The sequence below is a fragment of the Plectrocnemia conspersa genome, unplaced genomic scaffold, assembly GCF_051122295.1.
Source record: "Plectrocnemia conspersa isolate PC_06_02 unplaced genomic scaffold, ASM5112229v1 ptg000012l, whole genome shotgun sequence".
Classification (NCBI taxonomy): domain Eukaryota; kingdom Metazoa; phylum Arthropoda; class Insecta; order Trichoptera; family Polycentropodidae; genus Plectrocnemia; species Plectrocnemia conspersa.
This window is the reverse complement of record NW_028277176.1, coordinates 23,281,954-23,297,871: the sequence shown is the minus strand read 5'-3', so window position 1 is coordinate 23,297,871 and position 15,918 is coordinate 23,281,954. Positions and strand designations below refer to the sequence as shown.

The 15,918-nt window shown below is 31.1% G+C and overlaps 1 protein-coding gene across 4 annotated transcripts in view; it reads right to left on the bottom strand.

Moving 5' to 3' along the window:
• LOC148228653 (uncharacterized) overlaps positions 1 to 15,426 on the bottom strand; it is a 278,757-nt gene extending 263,331 nt beyond the window's left edge. For all 4 annotated transcript variants that reach the window (XM_088199014.1, XM_088199016.1, XM_088199012.1 and 1 more), the window contains exon 1: positions 15,112 to 15,426. The gene's annotated coding sequence lies outside the window, so the exon portion shown is untranslated. The remainder of the gene's footprint in view (positions 1 to 15,111) is intronic.
• Between the last annotated feature and the right edge of the window lie 492 nt (positions 15,427 to 15,918).

Here is a 15,918-nt window from a genome sequence, read left to right as displayed (position 1 = left end):
CAGAGCCCTTGTGATTTTTTTTTAAAATGTTATAGAAAAAAGTCCATATTCGACATTTTTTACTTTTATTTTTTTTAAAGGCCATAATGCAACATTGGCAACCAAAAACATATGTGATGTGTACGGCAGAGGCTCTATGGATGTTCAAAACAGTCGAAGATGGTTTGCTAAATTCAGATCTGGGAATTTATCAACAGCTGATGAAGAAAGAGTGGAGCGCCCTTCAACCACCGATAATGATGTTCTGAATGACATACTTGAAACTGATCTCCGTCAATATACCAGGGACATCGCAATGAAGATGGGTATAATTCAATCTACGGTGGTGAGACATCAGAATCACAGTGGAATGGTTTCCAAGTACAACGTTTGGGTCCCGCACAACTAGTCACCCGCAAACCTGCTGGACCGAGTTGCTACATGTGTTTCTTTGTGTGCGAGACAAAAGCATGAACTTTTTTGCTTCGAATAGTGACTGGGGATGAAAAATTGGTTGTCTATAATAATAAAACTAGGAAGCGACACTGAGTCAAGCCAGGACAAGTCTCAATAACCACTCCAAAGGCAGAACATCATTAAAAAAATAATGCTTTGTGTTTGGTGGGATATGAAGGGTATTACTTATTACGAGTTATTGCAACCTAACCAAACAATTAATGCTGATAGATATTGTGAACAGCTGCAAAAATTAAACTCGGCACTCGTAAGAAAACGACCTGAACTTAGCAATCGCAAGGGTGTGATCTTTCATCATGACAATGCGCGGCCTCATTCTGCAATGATGACACAGCATAAATTAAAGGAGCTCAATTGGGATGTTTTAAAGGATCCACCTTATTCTTCTGACTTAGCTTCTTCTAATTTTCACTTGTTTTTATCTCTACAAAATTATTTAAATAAAAAAAAAATAATACAACAGATGAGGTAAAAACAGCACTAAATTCGTTCCTTGCATCGAAACTTAAAAGTTTTTAATCTAATAGGATTAAAAACATGACAGAAAGATGGGAGACAGTCATTAGAAATAATGGAAAATATATAGTTGATTGATTTAATTAATTTTATCTAAAAATATTAACTTTTGTTTTCTTAAAAAAATACGACGTTACTTATGCATCAACCTAATACATTCTGCCTCATGAAAATGAGAAAACTGAAGTTTGTTGGACCAATTTTAGCGTTTAAGATTTTATGAAACTAAGATTTTAATAAAATAACAAAGCACAATAAAAAATATATCGATAATTTTATTTTAGCAAATAATATTAATTTAATATTTAATATTGAAATTAACCCCTTCAAATAAGTATATATACATGTATTACTTATGCCAGCGTTTCTTCCAATTCGCAAAATCAAGAGTCTTCAGCTCACTTTTGTATGTCGCAGGGGACATATCTAAGGAATACAGAGCCTGCGGCATCACGACGATGTCGTTTTTGGCCAACAAATCAAGAATTATTAATCCGTGGTACAAAATTTAAATGTTGTTGCCCACAATTCTGACCGTTTTTTCGTATTGCTTAAAACTGCAAATTTACAATTTTTTAACCGTATATCCTGATGGTTGTAATTTGTTGAATGTGCTATTCCGTCTATCTTGCTTATCGTCTTGTACGTGTCTTCACTGCCCTCTTAGAAATATTTGCAACATGCATAAACCCTTCGTTTGAACATCCATAACATCCTCGCCAAAAGTCTTCTCTAACATTTTCAAAAAATCACTAAATTTTATTATCTTTTTTAAGTCACAATTTATCCGTTTTAAATAAATAATCGCCTAGCGTGACTATATAGTCTTCTTTTATTATATATATTTATATGCAGACGTGAAAAAATATGAGTTCAACCGAAAAGTAGTTATTTTTAATTACAACCCGCACATACACTTATCCATCGATTTACGTGGTTTCACTTTTACTCAGTTAAAAAAAAACATTTGTTTTTAAAACACTTCAAACATATTTGGTACTACACATGTAAAGCAAACGCATGAGTAATGTAAAAACTTCCACTTCTTGCACTTGACCTACATCTTGCACCTCTCTAACTGCCCATGCAGTGCGTGCTGAGTTGCTTCTTGGAGTGCATACGTATCGCTGAAGATTTAGCTTGTTTATTTATAAATTAAAGAAACGTTAAGAAGTACTCGTGAATATTAATAGATCGTTTTACTACATATTTGATTTATATCGTTTAAAATCTGCAGGCTGAATAATTTTATTATTGTCTCGGGATTTATTTATTTATTTTAGATTAAATTAAGACCATCGTGGCCTAACAGGTTACCCCAATGCGCCACGATGGTCGAAAACCGGGATGATGTGGTTTGGTTTTTATTATGGGAGAATCGATGAGTATCAGTTTTTATTGATTATTATAAAAAAGGATTTTGTATCTTTTCTTCAAATTACTGTACAATTCTAATGCATGTATTGCAATTCCATAATATTTGATATATTTTTAAATATTAATATAAATACTAGTTGCGAAGTGAATTACTAAATAGCTAGCTAGCTTTTCATATTCTTATATCCGCCTTGAGTATATTTTCACGAAGATCAAAGGAAAGCCTCAGATGGTCCAGTTTTCTGTAAAATAGCACGTTATTTTTACAATTTCGCAAATAAAAATGTTTTTTTTTGAAGTGCACGTGTTCACAATTTGTCGATCTTCCATTTTGGATGATTTGCAACGACGATCAAGTTGTCGATCTCTAATCATGCTAACCGCAAAGAACGAATGATTCGACACGATTCGCCGATCGTCTAAAAAATCTGTGAAAGTCGCTCTAATGAGGGTTCGTTTTACTGCTTCTTCGATTATTATTTTTTTATGTAAACTTTGCTAACAATTATCTGCTTTGTCCGATCGTGTCTCGCTCCAGTTTTCGTCAGATTTTTCAATCCGTCATCGCTCGACTCTCACTTTCTCACGCAACCCACCATCATACACAACATCTTCACTCGTTACGAAACCGGCTGTTAAACGTTCGTCGCGTCCAACTAATCCGACGGGAATAACGGTCATCTCTCACTTGATAAGATCGCATCGAAAGTTTTTTAAAGTAAATATATTCAATCTCGTGACGCAAACAGCGTCGCGTGATGTAGTGAAAAACCTGATTTTTCTCCAGCGACTCGCCACGTACAAAATAACCATCTCTCTCGAGCCCGAAATTGAGAGTAAATTCCTGACATTCATGACGGCTCTTATATGTCAAGGTGAGCCTGCCGGGACCGATGTATCCACACGCATGCATGTAGTCTTCTTCTTTTCTTCTTATATACATATTTATGCATATTCATGTAAGTTTATCTGCCTGTATATTGCGTATATACTACACTCTCGCGTTTACGTTTAATTTTAGATTCCCCTCGTGCTGTTGTACCGACAGGCAAATTGACTGTCTTTGATTTTTTTTATTCCGTCGAAATTGCGCCGTATGGGTTTCCCTTCTCTGGGTTAATTTAAAAGTGAGCCCGAATCGCGAATTTTGCCATCGACGTGACGTACCAGCCTATCAGTACACATAATACGTATGTATGTTCAATAGGCATAATCCATATGAAGATATACATACATACACACATATGGGAACGCCTGATTACTTTCTATACACGACATAATACAAAATAAATTATCCTATATCGGAACAGCCTCTTCATCTAATCGATTTTCTTTTACTTATTGGAAAATCGTTGAACGAGCTGCGAAATCGCGTATGTAGAATTTATTATTAGATCTCGTACATAGAAAATAATCATATAATTCCAAAAAAAAAGTACTGAGCTGATGCTATACAAAAGCTCTTAAAACATTATCATAATAATGTTGTAATTTTATTTGTCCCAACCACCTGAAAAAAATAATTTGGAACGACTATTTCGAATAAATAAACGGAAAAAAACAACTCGTCTAGAAAGTAAGCCCAAAGAATGGAAGAAAGATCTTGGGACTAAAAAAATATATTAATAATTGTTAATATTATACGGACCATCTGTCCCGAAACGTTAATCACTCGTAAGCACACATAAATATCGGATAAAACAACTTTTTGTTTAGAAATAATACGCGATAGACAATGCGTTCTACCCTGCGCAAAATACTATTGTTATTCTGCCTGAACTCAGTTTCCTTTTAAGGCGTAAACACATTTCGTGGGTGTGTCTATGAAGCGATGCAATTGACCCACCAACATGTTCGACTGCAATTTACCATAGACACTTGGCCACAAACGGGGACGTGACCAGAGACACACCAAGATATACGCCAAAAAGTCACAGTACGACACACATCAGCATCGTCACAAAAACACATTATGACAGATCACAGCCGACGATAATTCAACGCGACACTCCAGCGAAGACTCTCTGACTTACAAGACCTACCATTTAGAACCCACCACCGAATAATAGCAGCTACATTTCCATATATATACGGTAATTTATATATGCTTATAAAATAAACTTTAATTAGTTTTTCAGTGCCTCAAAAGCCTCAAAAGACGAAATAGTAATAAAATTACTAGCTATTTTAGTTGTAACTTATTTTTGTAATAGCTAAATGTCACTTTTCGTATATATTAACTATCGTTAATATAAACGAAAAGTGCTTTACTCACTGGAGAGAATTTTAAACTGAGTCTAGTGAATATTATAACTCATTCTGACAAAAATATTAAATTGTTATGTATTATATAATATTTATTTAGCACAGGTGTGTTCAATTATATATATTATAGAAGGAGTAACCATTACATTATAATCGTTTTAAAAATGTTACTCATTGCTTAATTACATAATACTATTCACGGAATTTAGATTATGAACTACATTTAACGAATTACGCGTTTAACTGGAGGTGAAATTTATTGAGCCAAATAAAAACAACGTTAAACCCGATAATTAACGGAACGTTTATGTAACTTTTTCGTTGCGATAAAAATAGAATTACCTGAATTTAAATAATTAAAATGGAGCAAAATTTTAGTAAAAATAAAAATCTCGTTTACCGGCGTTAAACTTTTGCGGTTGAACTTTAGAAAGGGTTAATCTATTTGGATTGAGCGAAAGAGCGGGGATATTATTAATGCGGTTAAGAGCATTTTTAAATGTATTATTTTTATTATAATCAATTTTTGTACCATTAAAGAATATACATTTTTAAAGCATTGACCACATAAGCCAATTTCGAATTAGCTGAAAAATATGAAAATATTGTATAACAAAATTTTAAATAGACATTTTTCAGAATCATCAAATTAGTTTTGTTTGTGTTTTAGGTAGTTTTACGGCGTAATTAAGGGTTGAACTGACCGGCGAATTGTCGTTCAATTATTATTTTTCGACACATTAGTGGAAACGCGTTTTATTGTGTAAATATGAGTGACGATCATTATACGCAAAAGTAAGTGCCGGTTGGCGTGCCGTCATTTATCAAATATGCAAATACGGACTGGTTTTGAAAAGCCGATCGTCGTGTTTTTCATGACTCTTCGACAAGAATGACATCGCGTGTCTATGGTCGTATACCTAAAAAATACATGTACTCTTCTATATACAATTTTATTGTTTGCCACGTGATCGACTTTGCGGAAATGTAACGGAAAATTCCGAAACGAGCCTCGTCATTTCCCGACGGGTATTTGTTAGGGGTTGACGATGCCTACTTCCGACGCTGGTGAGCGAAAGACTTGGAAATTGAATGTTTTGATTCAATTAAAAGTACGATGGACTCGAACGAATTTCATATTTTATTATGATGATGTGATTGTAATATTATCATACCGATTGAAAAATCAGCTCATAGTATAATACAAACAAGTAGTATAAATAACATATAGCTCTTAATCATTCATTAAAAATTTACTTTACTTTTATAATATAATCGAATATTGATGAATTTTATAAGATCAGAGACGAAGCAATTTAACAAATGCCTGTTTCGAGACAATCGACTTAAAAGTTCGCTGTGTTTCACCCTTTTGTTGAAAAATCTTTTACAATCACTATATAAATATCGATGTACCACATAATAAAAAATATGTGTTCAGTAAAAATGTTATTTTCCCTTACCGTACTTTAGGGAAGAACGCGGGACCGTAAGTGAATGAGGACGACATTCAAGAGTTGGTGGAGAAACATAGCCAGGAAATGAACATCGAAAAACTAATATGTATATCTGCATCGTAAACAACAGCACGAGGTTACAAAGGAGATCTCGTTTGAGGAGGAAAAGGAGAAACCCCGCACTTCAAATAAGATTAGAGATTAGACAGTGCAAAATTTCATGGAAAAGCACCACCAGAGTAAAGTAATAAACGAACAGATGCTGCAAATTAACATTACTTTGTTATTAATTTATAATTACGATTTAGTTAGGTAATATAAAATATTTTTTCTGATATGAAGAACACGTATTTATAAATATCTGAAAAGAACAACCTAATATAAATATGATATTGTGTATTTTTCCGATAACTGTTATATCATAAAAAATATAAGTATATTCCTGGAATTTTGCTGTTTAGATATTTCAAATAATAGCATACACAGAAATTCTTCTTTGCATGGCATGCTTAAAACAAGGGTAATAACATTCGCTATGTTATATAGAGAAGGGGATCAAATATGCTTTGGAATCGGGATCCATAACATTCCATCGGAATAGTTGAGATTAATTTAATCTGCAAAAGTAACTCTTTACAAATTAACAAAATGTGTTAGTAAAAAAAGGACTTTGACTTAATATTAAACCAATTGGTAGTATACCTTAAAATTTCACTCTGGCAAAAAAAATTACCTTTTTACAATATTATTTTCAATTGATTAACTGTAGGACAATAATCAGTTTTAAGAACAATATATTTATCCCAAAATTAGGTTTTGTTCCTGCAACTAGACAATAAGAACTAATCTGAATATTTTTGCAGCCTAATTAAGCAGGAGTATGACAACCTGCAATATTTTTTATGAATCTAAATTTTCCATCGTAAAATCCAAAAAAAAAGTTATTTGATACATTTGTAATAATGCAGTGCATCATATAGAAGCTTTATAAATGCAGCATTATTATATTACATAAAGATTCAAATGGTCTTATAACATTTAAAAATTTTCACCCTTGTTCTAAAATAACTTTTTTATGGTGCAAAATATCCTTTAAAGGGCAATGCTATCATCTAAAATATTTTTGCTGAGACTGAAAAATTAAGCTCCTCTAAGTTTTTTGTTTATATTAAATTATATAAATACTGTTCAATTAAGTTATATATATTTTTTAATTTGTATCTATTGTATTTCATAATATAATGAAATTGCAGACTCGATAAATTCTGTAATAAACATTAAGAATCCATTCAGTTAATCTACAAAGCGATAATAAAATTAAGATTAATCGTTTGCGATGAGCGCAAATATTTATTTCATTTCATGCTATCATGTAACCAAGCTAATAACAATTACTTCGTAATTGTTAAATATTATCAGTCCAATAAAAAAATTCTTAATAATATTTTTTCACAGCAAAATAAGTCATATACTTCGCATTTGTTCAATGAATTATATAGCACTATACGTATATATTATTTGTTGCTTTGTTATATTGTAGATTTAATTCAGTTCTAGTTAGCCAAAAAATATGTTATGCCATATGTTAAATTCGTAAAAACGAGATTAGCAATATAATAGGTAACGACTCGCACATTGCTGACTTCACTGCTATGGGTTTAGTGGCAGATATTCTTCAGTTGAAAACAAGAGAGCAAGCAAATAGGTAATATCAATAAACCTGCGATGTATCATGCTATTCCTTAATTAAGGATGTAGATATGTACGCTTAATGTATTATAACAAATAACAGCTGAAAGAGATAGAACAGAACCATCACATAGACATGATTTTACTATTTAATTCACTAGTTAAAAAATGGAAGTCTACTATTTAAATGTTAGTGATATTAAAACAGGTAAAACACTTTTAAAAATGCATCCATCTATCACATCTTAGTGATTATCGTGCATCAACATCCTTTGATGCTCCTCAGGCCATTCAGGAAGCTGAATCAAGTTTATTATGATAGCTCCTCAACCATTACAGAGGCGTTACTTAAATAACAAATACCTACACACGCAATAGTTTCAAAATATGCATTAAAAAATGTGCAATAACTTTAAGTGTACCCCTCGCTCTTTTAAAAGCCAATAGTAAAAATTCGTAGTACTTGCATTTATCCTTATAATTTATTTCCTTGCATAAAACGTTTCTGTCACTTAATAGTTACTGTCAATATGAAAATTTCGCAAATAGCATTAGTAAGATTTAATACCAACTCTCATAAATTATACAGATTAAATGCACGAGTTTCGAGCATTTTATGCGGTCATAACGTCTTTCCATGTAAGCACGTATAAAATACCAAAGGAGACGTGTAAAACTTCTAAAACTCTCCGAGACATATAATCCAGTCCGCGAATGAGACCGCAGATATAAAACCGAGTTGATTGTACTTTGCACAAAATATAATAACCACTGAGAGAGACCGACTTTCATAATGGCGTTGAGGTTTCGAAAAGCTCGTTTCGCTTTTACAAGAACGCTTCCGAAAGAACAAGGATTGCTGTCTTTACTTGCTTCTAGCGAATTCCACGTGAAATTATATACACTTTGCAAAGATAGTCAGCAGTATATGCACTACGTTCAATAATTGCACAACTGCAACCTGACTAAATTATATCAGGTGTTTTGAACTTCAACGGTACTAGTGTGGACAGTCGACCGAATTCGTATTTCAGAAATATTCGTTGAAATTAATTAGTGTATCGAAATGAATATTTGAAGCACATTGTATTTTACCAATTATAATCTCGTATTACTCACTTGTGAGTGAAAAAATATAATAAGTTTAAAAAAATACAGACAGTGTTGTTGCATTGCAATACTTGCTATAGACGATGTCGGTTGAACATTTTCAAGTCACAACATAAAAAATAAATAAATATAACTTTTTTATTTATTTACATACACCTATATGATATTAACTATCAGCTAAAATAGCTCTTTATTACGGAATTTTTAATACCTAATATGTACGACCTAGTTGGTTTTTAATTAATCATCACGATATACATTAATGACTTTAGGAAATCCATTAAAACCTAATCTGTCATAATCGATCGAAATTATAATTATATATATTATAACAATCACTAATTCTAATCTCCCAGACGAGATAAAAAATGAAAATTCATATGAGATTCAAACCCATGTTTTTTAGTTTTTTTGTCACCGATTTATGCCGCTTGTAAAATGAAATATTTATTATTTATTTTTTTGTATATTAAACTTTAACGCGTCAGTATATATTAAACATTAAAAAATATTTTTTAGCCAAGTTATAAATTTAAAATATAAGCATTCAAAGGAATAAAAAAATGATTAATAATAATCCCATTAAAAATTGTGTTTAAGTAATTTCAAGAAAACATTAAAAATGAGACCTTTAAATGACGCTTAAGTACTGAAATATATTATTATTATATATTTATATATACAAATAATACATTAAATATGTTTATAGTAATAATTTTATAATTTATATTATTTCAACATTGGAAAAATTCAGCTAATGTCCTTAGGACTGCTTTATTCTACTACTTAAGCCGAATTTTCCGACTATAATGTCAGTCGTAAACTTTATAGCATAAACACAGATCTAAAACAACCATTAAAAATAGATAAAAATAAACTTAATTGCAAGATTTCGTATGGAGAGAAAGACTGTTTAAAAGTATTTCTCATAATATTTATATAAAACCCTAACTAAATATAGTTTTTGTAGTTTGATTAGCAATACTAATACAATAAAAATAATAGCAGAAGTATACAAATTGATTATTTTTTATTTCCGATGTATACTTCTACCAAAAATAGAAACTATAATTGATACTATTTGTCTAATTTCGATCAGCTGATGTATTATAATATCGTCGACTCTAAATGTCGACGATATTATAATACATCAGCTGAATTGGTAAATGAGCTTCTTGAGCTGACTAGAAAATTCACAAAACAACGCTGCTACTATAAATATAAATACAGAAAGTGTCACCTATGTGACACTACCTATAAGCATTTCACTGCTATGAGTTGTGTAGCACGTATTATTCAGCTGGTGGTACATCATGCTATTTCCGTTCAATAAAAATTGAATCGTTTTTAAAAAATGACCTAAGAAACATTTTACACGCAGTGAGCCATTGAATATATACCAAACTAAATGTTTTACCAAATAATTAAAAATCTCATGTTAAAATGTTTGTTTAAATAATAAAATTCTATAATTTTTAACAGCGTCTAAAGAGTAGAGGAAATTTTTATCAAGTATTATTATTAGAATTTCCAAATATTTGTTATTTTCAACTATTCGAATGTCGTATAATAAATGATAAAATATTTGAAAATTATTAGTAAAGTCATGAAGCATCGAAAAATACAGTAAGAATATTGAATACAAGTTCATACATACATATATATGTATATGTTAATTTATTTTAATATTAAGATTAATATAGCATTAGGTGTTTCATACTTACAATCAGTACTAAGCTTAATTTTAATTATACACGCTGTCAAAAATTCGAATTAAAAAATATTACCATAACAAAACTTCAGACAGACTTAAAATTAAACATTATTCGTACTACAATAAAAGTTTAATAGAGAAAAAAAAATACTAGCCATTGAGAAAGTCCACAGCTGCACTATTTAAACTCGGAATTTTGGCAATTACAAAGGGATTTTTTTTATAATTATTTTGTTTAACGATTATTATGTAAACAGCTATGACTGTTATAAAAACCATAAAGATATGTAGATACATCAGTACGAAATATAATTTAAATTATACTTTCTCAAAAAAATATTACCATGAAACTTGTCTTTAGATAGACATAAAAATAAAAATTATACAAAACAAACATTAAATCAGTATGAATAATAATTTTAATTATAATTGCTCAATGAAATATTACCATAACAATAATACTAAGGCAAACATAAAAATAAAAAATAAATTAAAAATATATTTTTCAAATAATGATTTGGAAAAGGGTCGCGACTGAAGTCGGCCGAGATCGCCGACTTTGAGTAGCGGTCCACATTCTCGGGGACTTCATATGCGCGCGCGCTTCGCGGCGTGGATGACGTCCGGGCGGCGGCTGCCACTGCGCTCTTGCGCGACACCTAATGCGCCGCACTTTTGCGCGAAAAAACAAATGTACAGCCGGCATATTTGCGCGCAATCGAATAAAGTGTCAAATAATCGCAATTTTTAAATTATCATATTAGTAAAATTACGCTACTGATAATTATAAAAGTTTGTGTGGGCACTCACTAATACAATATCAATGAAAACTTTTCGGTCTTAAATATTCAATTTACGCAAAATTTTTGTCGGCTTTTGCAAATTGCCATAAGGCATAAAAATGATACTTCAGAATACGAACACCACATGTGTGACTATCCTAGAATTTGTCGATTTCAGAAATAATATATAAATGCGTTTTTAGAGTTATTCGTTTATTGGTGTTCTTAGAAATTTTAAATTTAAATGTATTTCACTACACATATCAACAAATATGTGAATATGTTCGTTATTCTAGTTATATTCGAGTCTTTAATTATTACATAGATTTTCTGATGATTAATGTATTCATCTTTTGACGAGTGACAATTAGACACATAGTTATTACAAGTGCTATAAATGATCGGCGGGCGAGGCGCCACCGGTCCTCACACTCCCGTCGTGGTCAACCAAAGAATACTGTTGCTCTCGCGTCACGTCAGTGTTTATAAAAAAATAAATCGGCCTCTCACAATTTAATCATTTTACTGGTTACGATGTCAGTAAGTTTAAAATAACACATTTATTTTAATTACTGCATTAGAATTATATTTTTTTTAATTGATTTTTTAAAGCTTTTACAAATGATTGAGAGTCACTACGGATAAGAGATTCCATGAATGTGATAGCAATTACTATGATTTTTTAATGGGGTTCGCGGTAGACGGTTTTATGATTCTGTACAGTAAGATATTGAGTTGTTTCTCCTACAGAGGTAAATCTCGACACGTGCGACTTGTTTTCAAAACAAAAAGCGCGCCTGTTTCAACGGTGGGGTCAAAAGCGAAATGTGACCGTGGAAATACGTCGTTTGTATTCATGGCACACGCTATCTTTGAATCACGTGTGATGGCCCGTCGAATAAATACAGAAAGGAGGAAAAGTTCTCTTCCGAGAGAGACGATTGAAGATTCACTTTGAATGGTCGAGTACTATTAAAATTTAAATATTAAAAAAATATTGAGAGGCGCTGAAAGTATATATTTTATTTTTTATTAAATTATATGAATATCTATATAAATATGAAGATAAGCTCGATTGACACGAACGGAAAGTGAAACTGAATTAAGTCGTAAAAATGTAAAAAGATAGGGTGCGGCATAAAAATTTGCATATAATCAAATTAGAATATTCAAATAATATTAATAAACAGATGTGTTGAAATTTACATATTAATTATGAGTCATCTCTCAGCATAATGAAGATTTTTTGCTTAGAATTTTGCATGGGCAGCAAATTGCATATTTTGCTGCTCAATGAAAAACATCAAAGAAAAAATGAAGGTGATCTTGCTGGGATTTACATTATTTATGCTACAGTGTTATTAAAATTAATAATTAATAGTAAAAATATAATTTCGACTTATTTACTTTAGATTAGGTTAAACAGGATGTTTCTAAAATGACTATTTATATTGCGATTTAATAAGAATTATAAAAAAAATATGTAAAAATAATACATACATGTATGTACATACGTAGCCACTTGCTTCGTGAAACAAATAACCAACTTTTATCAGCATGACCTATTTTATGATACTTTCTCACAAACTTGTCTTGACTATTATAGTTATTTTTTTGACAATTGTGTCTCATATTAAAAAAAAAACTCGTTTTCCATTCATCGCCTGAAAAGGTACCAAATTTACAGTGAATATAATCATAATGAAACATCCTTTATAAATTACTAATAGACAACCATAATATTGCGTATATATGTATATCCTTTATGGTAAACGATCAGTAGTTAGTGGCATGCAACATTAATTGCATTATAAAAATGAAACGTCACGTTACGAAAAAATATAATACATGTAGTATGTTATTGAATAAAAATATGTAGGATGGATTTTAGTTATAAAACGTTTTTTTAAACTGCCAATGACCCAAACCATTGTCTTTTTTTTACATAAATGAATGTTAAAACAAGTATATTTTAATAAAACATCTATAAATGTCAACATAGATGAGCATTTTTCAATACGCATACGTCAACGACTATTGATTTTGATAAATAAGAAGTAATATAGCAACATTTGACTACGTGGAAAAGATTTTTCGAAACCAAACTCTAAATCAGTTTACATGGTTAGCTTGTAACATGTGCTAAGATATCATAGGCTATTTTTATAGAATAATTTAATATTCTGAAAGTGTAAGCTATTTAGTATTCACGACTTACATGCTGTCTGTTCGAAGCATAAAAAATAACATTATTTTATATCTTCAATAACGTCAGATTTCAATGAGCATGTATCATGTAAATATAATATATACATACATACAGCGGCGTAGCCAGGATTTTGTCAAGAAAAAAGGCAAGACAATTTTTGTAATTTATATTTAATTAACATAAAATGCCGCCAAGGGGGGTCCAGATCACACAGACCCCCCCCCCTCCCCTTCGCTACGCCACTGCATACATACATATATCAGATTATTTTTTGCGATTTTTAAATTGCGGGTTAAATGAGTTGAAAATTTAAATTATATATTTTCCATATATTAATTCGTTTGTTTATATTTGATTCGAAAAATAATGTATTTTTTGAAGCAATAAATTCATATGTCGTTTTTTATAACCGTTTTTGAAAAATATTTTTTCCATTTAAAAATTATTGAGGGATCTTATTAGATGATAATCGTTTGGAACAATGTCTGAGGAATACGGCAGATGAGAAAGGAGTGTCCAAGAAGATCAATTGAGGGCGAGCGCTGTTTTAGTGTAAAATTACCTTACTTTAATTTATAAGGGAAGGTATTTTTATGGTCTGAGTCGCTTTTCAATGATTTGTCTGCCTATAATTCGATAACTCATAATCAATTATGCCCTTCATATCCCACTAAATGCATAACATTATCTTATTGTGATATAATCCTGTTCTCAGGGTTAGAATTAGGGGATTGATTGCTATTATTAAAGTAAAAGATCCACTTCTCGACTTCAGTAACAATTCGACTCAAAAATAAATCTTTCTGTTCTAGAATCATTAATTAGCGAGATTTTTCTCCGACAATTTATGAGACACCCATATTTTACAAATTAACACCTTTCTAAATTTTTTAAATATCTGTGATTTAATGTAGACGACACTTCGAGCTTTTGTGCTAGCTTCTGTATCCTAATATACTCACTAATAACCCCTAAAAACTACACACACGCCCTTATATAAATATTCAATATCAAAATTTGACACTAATAAATTTAATTGCATCTCTCCCTATTGTACTATATGTGTTTTTACTTGCTATTGTCGCACTATAACCGAGTTAAAACTCATAAAACATAATATAGCTCAACTGAGATTATTTTATCTCCACTGCCATTGTTGTTTTAGGGTTGAAAATATCGAAAAAAAATATTCCGGATTATCGTTAATTTATAAAACGTTATAAATACATTGTGCAAATGTAAGAAAAAACGGGAAATAATTATTATATATGCAAAAAACAATTATTATATATGCAAAATTATGATACAATTTTATTCGTCAAATAGGAAAAAGTATTGAGAGTAATTGATTAAATTTTCATTTAAAATATAGATTAAATTACTATTTGTGTCGGGTGGAATAAGTTTTGTTTAAAACAATCATCAGCTAAATAAATTAAGTATGGATACATTGCGATTTCGTATTTTTTGTATTTTTTTGACATGCATATATAATATTTTGCTGTTTACATACATCAATGAGATGACGTTGCTTACGTGTTTATCTGCTGTTTCTTTCTTCTTCTAGCCGAGAGCGCGGCTCAGTCTCCTTGCCAACACAAACACTTCCTTATTTAGTTATAGTGCAAAGTGAAAACAAAACAAAAAACTAAATAATGAACAAAACTCAGAACAAACACTGGGGTTGCACAACAAGGTTATAAATCCACTGGGGTCGTAGTGTGTGAAAAAGCACTGTCGATCAGCCCGCGAGACGATATGACATCACCCGTCGCGATATGTTTACACCTAGAGAATGGCAGCGGAACGGCGAGCGACACGTCCCTCCGGAGCGACTCCGCAGAGCGAACTGGCTGAGAGTGCCGCCGCGATGAGGCCCTCGCTGACGCGCAAAACAATCTAGGACAGTTATCGTCAAACTTTTCGACGCTGAACACCGCTCGAGAACAACAAAAAAGTAATCGGTTTTGTATCAAGTACAGTTAGGCGTTGAGTTTAAATAATATATTCACTTATAAACTGTAGTGAATAAAAAAAATATATATTTAAGCACAGACTTAAGGCCTAAAAAAATAACAACAATAAAATAAATTAAGTTTTTTCTTATTAAATCCACTGAAGTCCAATTTATTTAAACACAAAAATCAAGCATTTTACCTATTATTTATATAGTTGGGACCACTACCTGAAAAAAAACAACTACGAATGCAATGACAAAAGAACGAATGTTTCGCTCTAACCTTATAAATAGTATTTCGTTAATTGTTCACTATACTAATTCACACAACACCAATGGCTCTCAACATATTTTCAATCGCATGGAATTTTTTTATTGCTTTGATT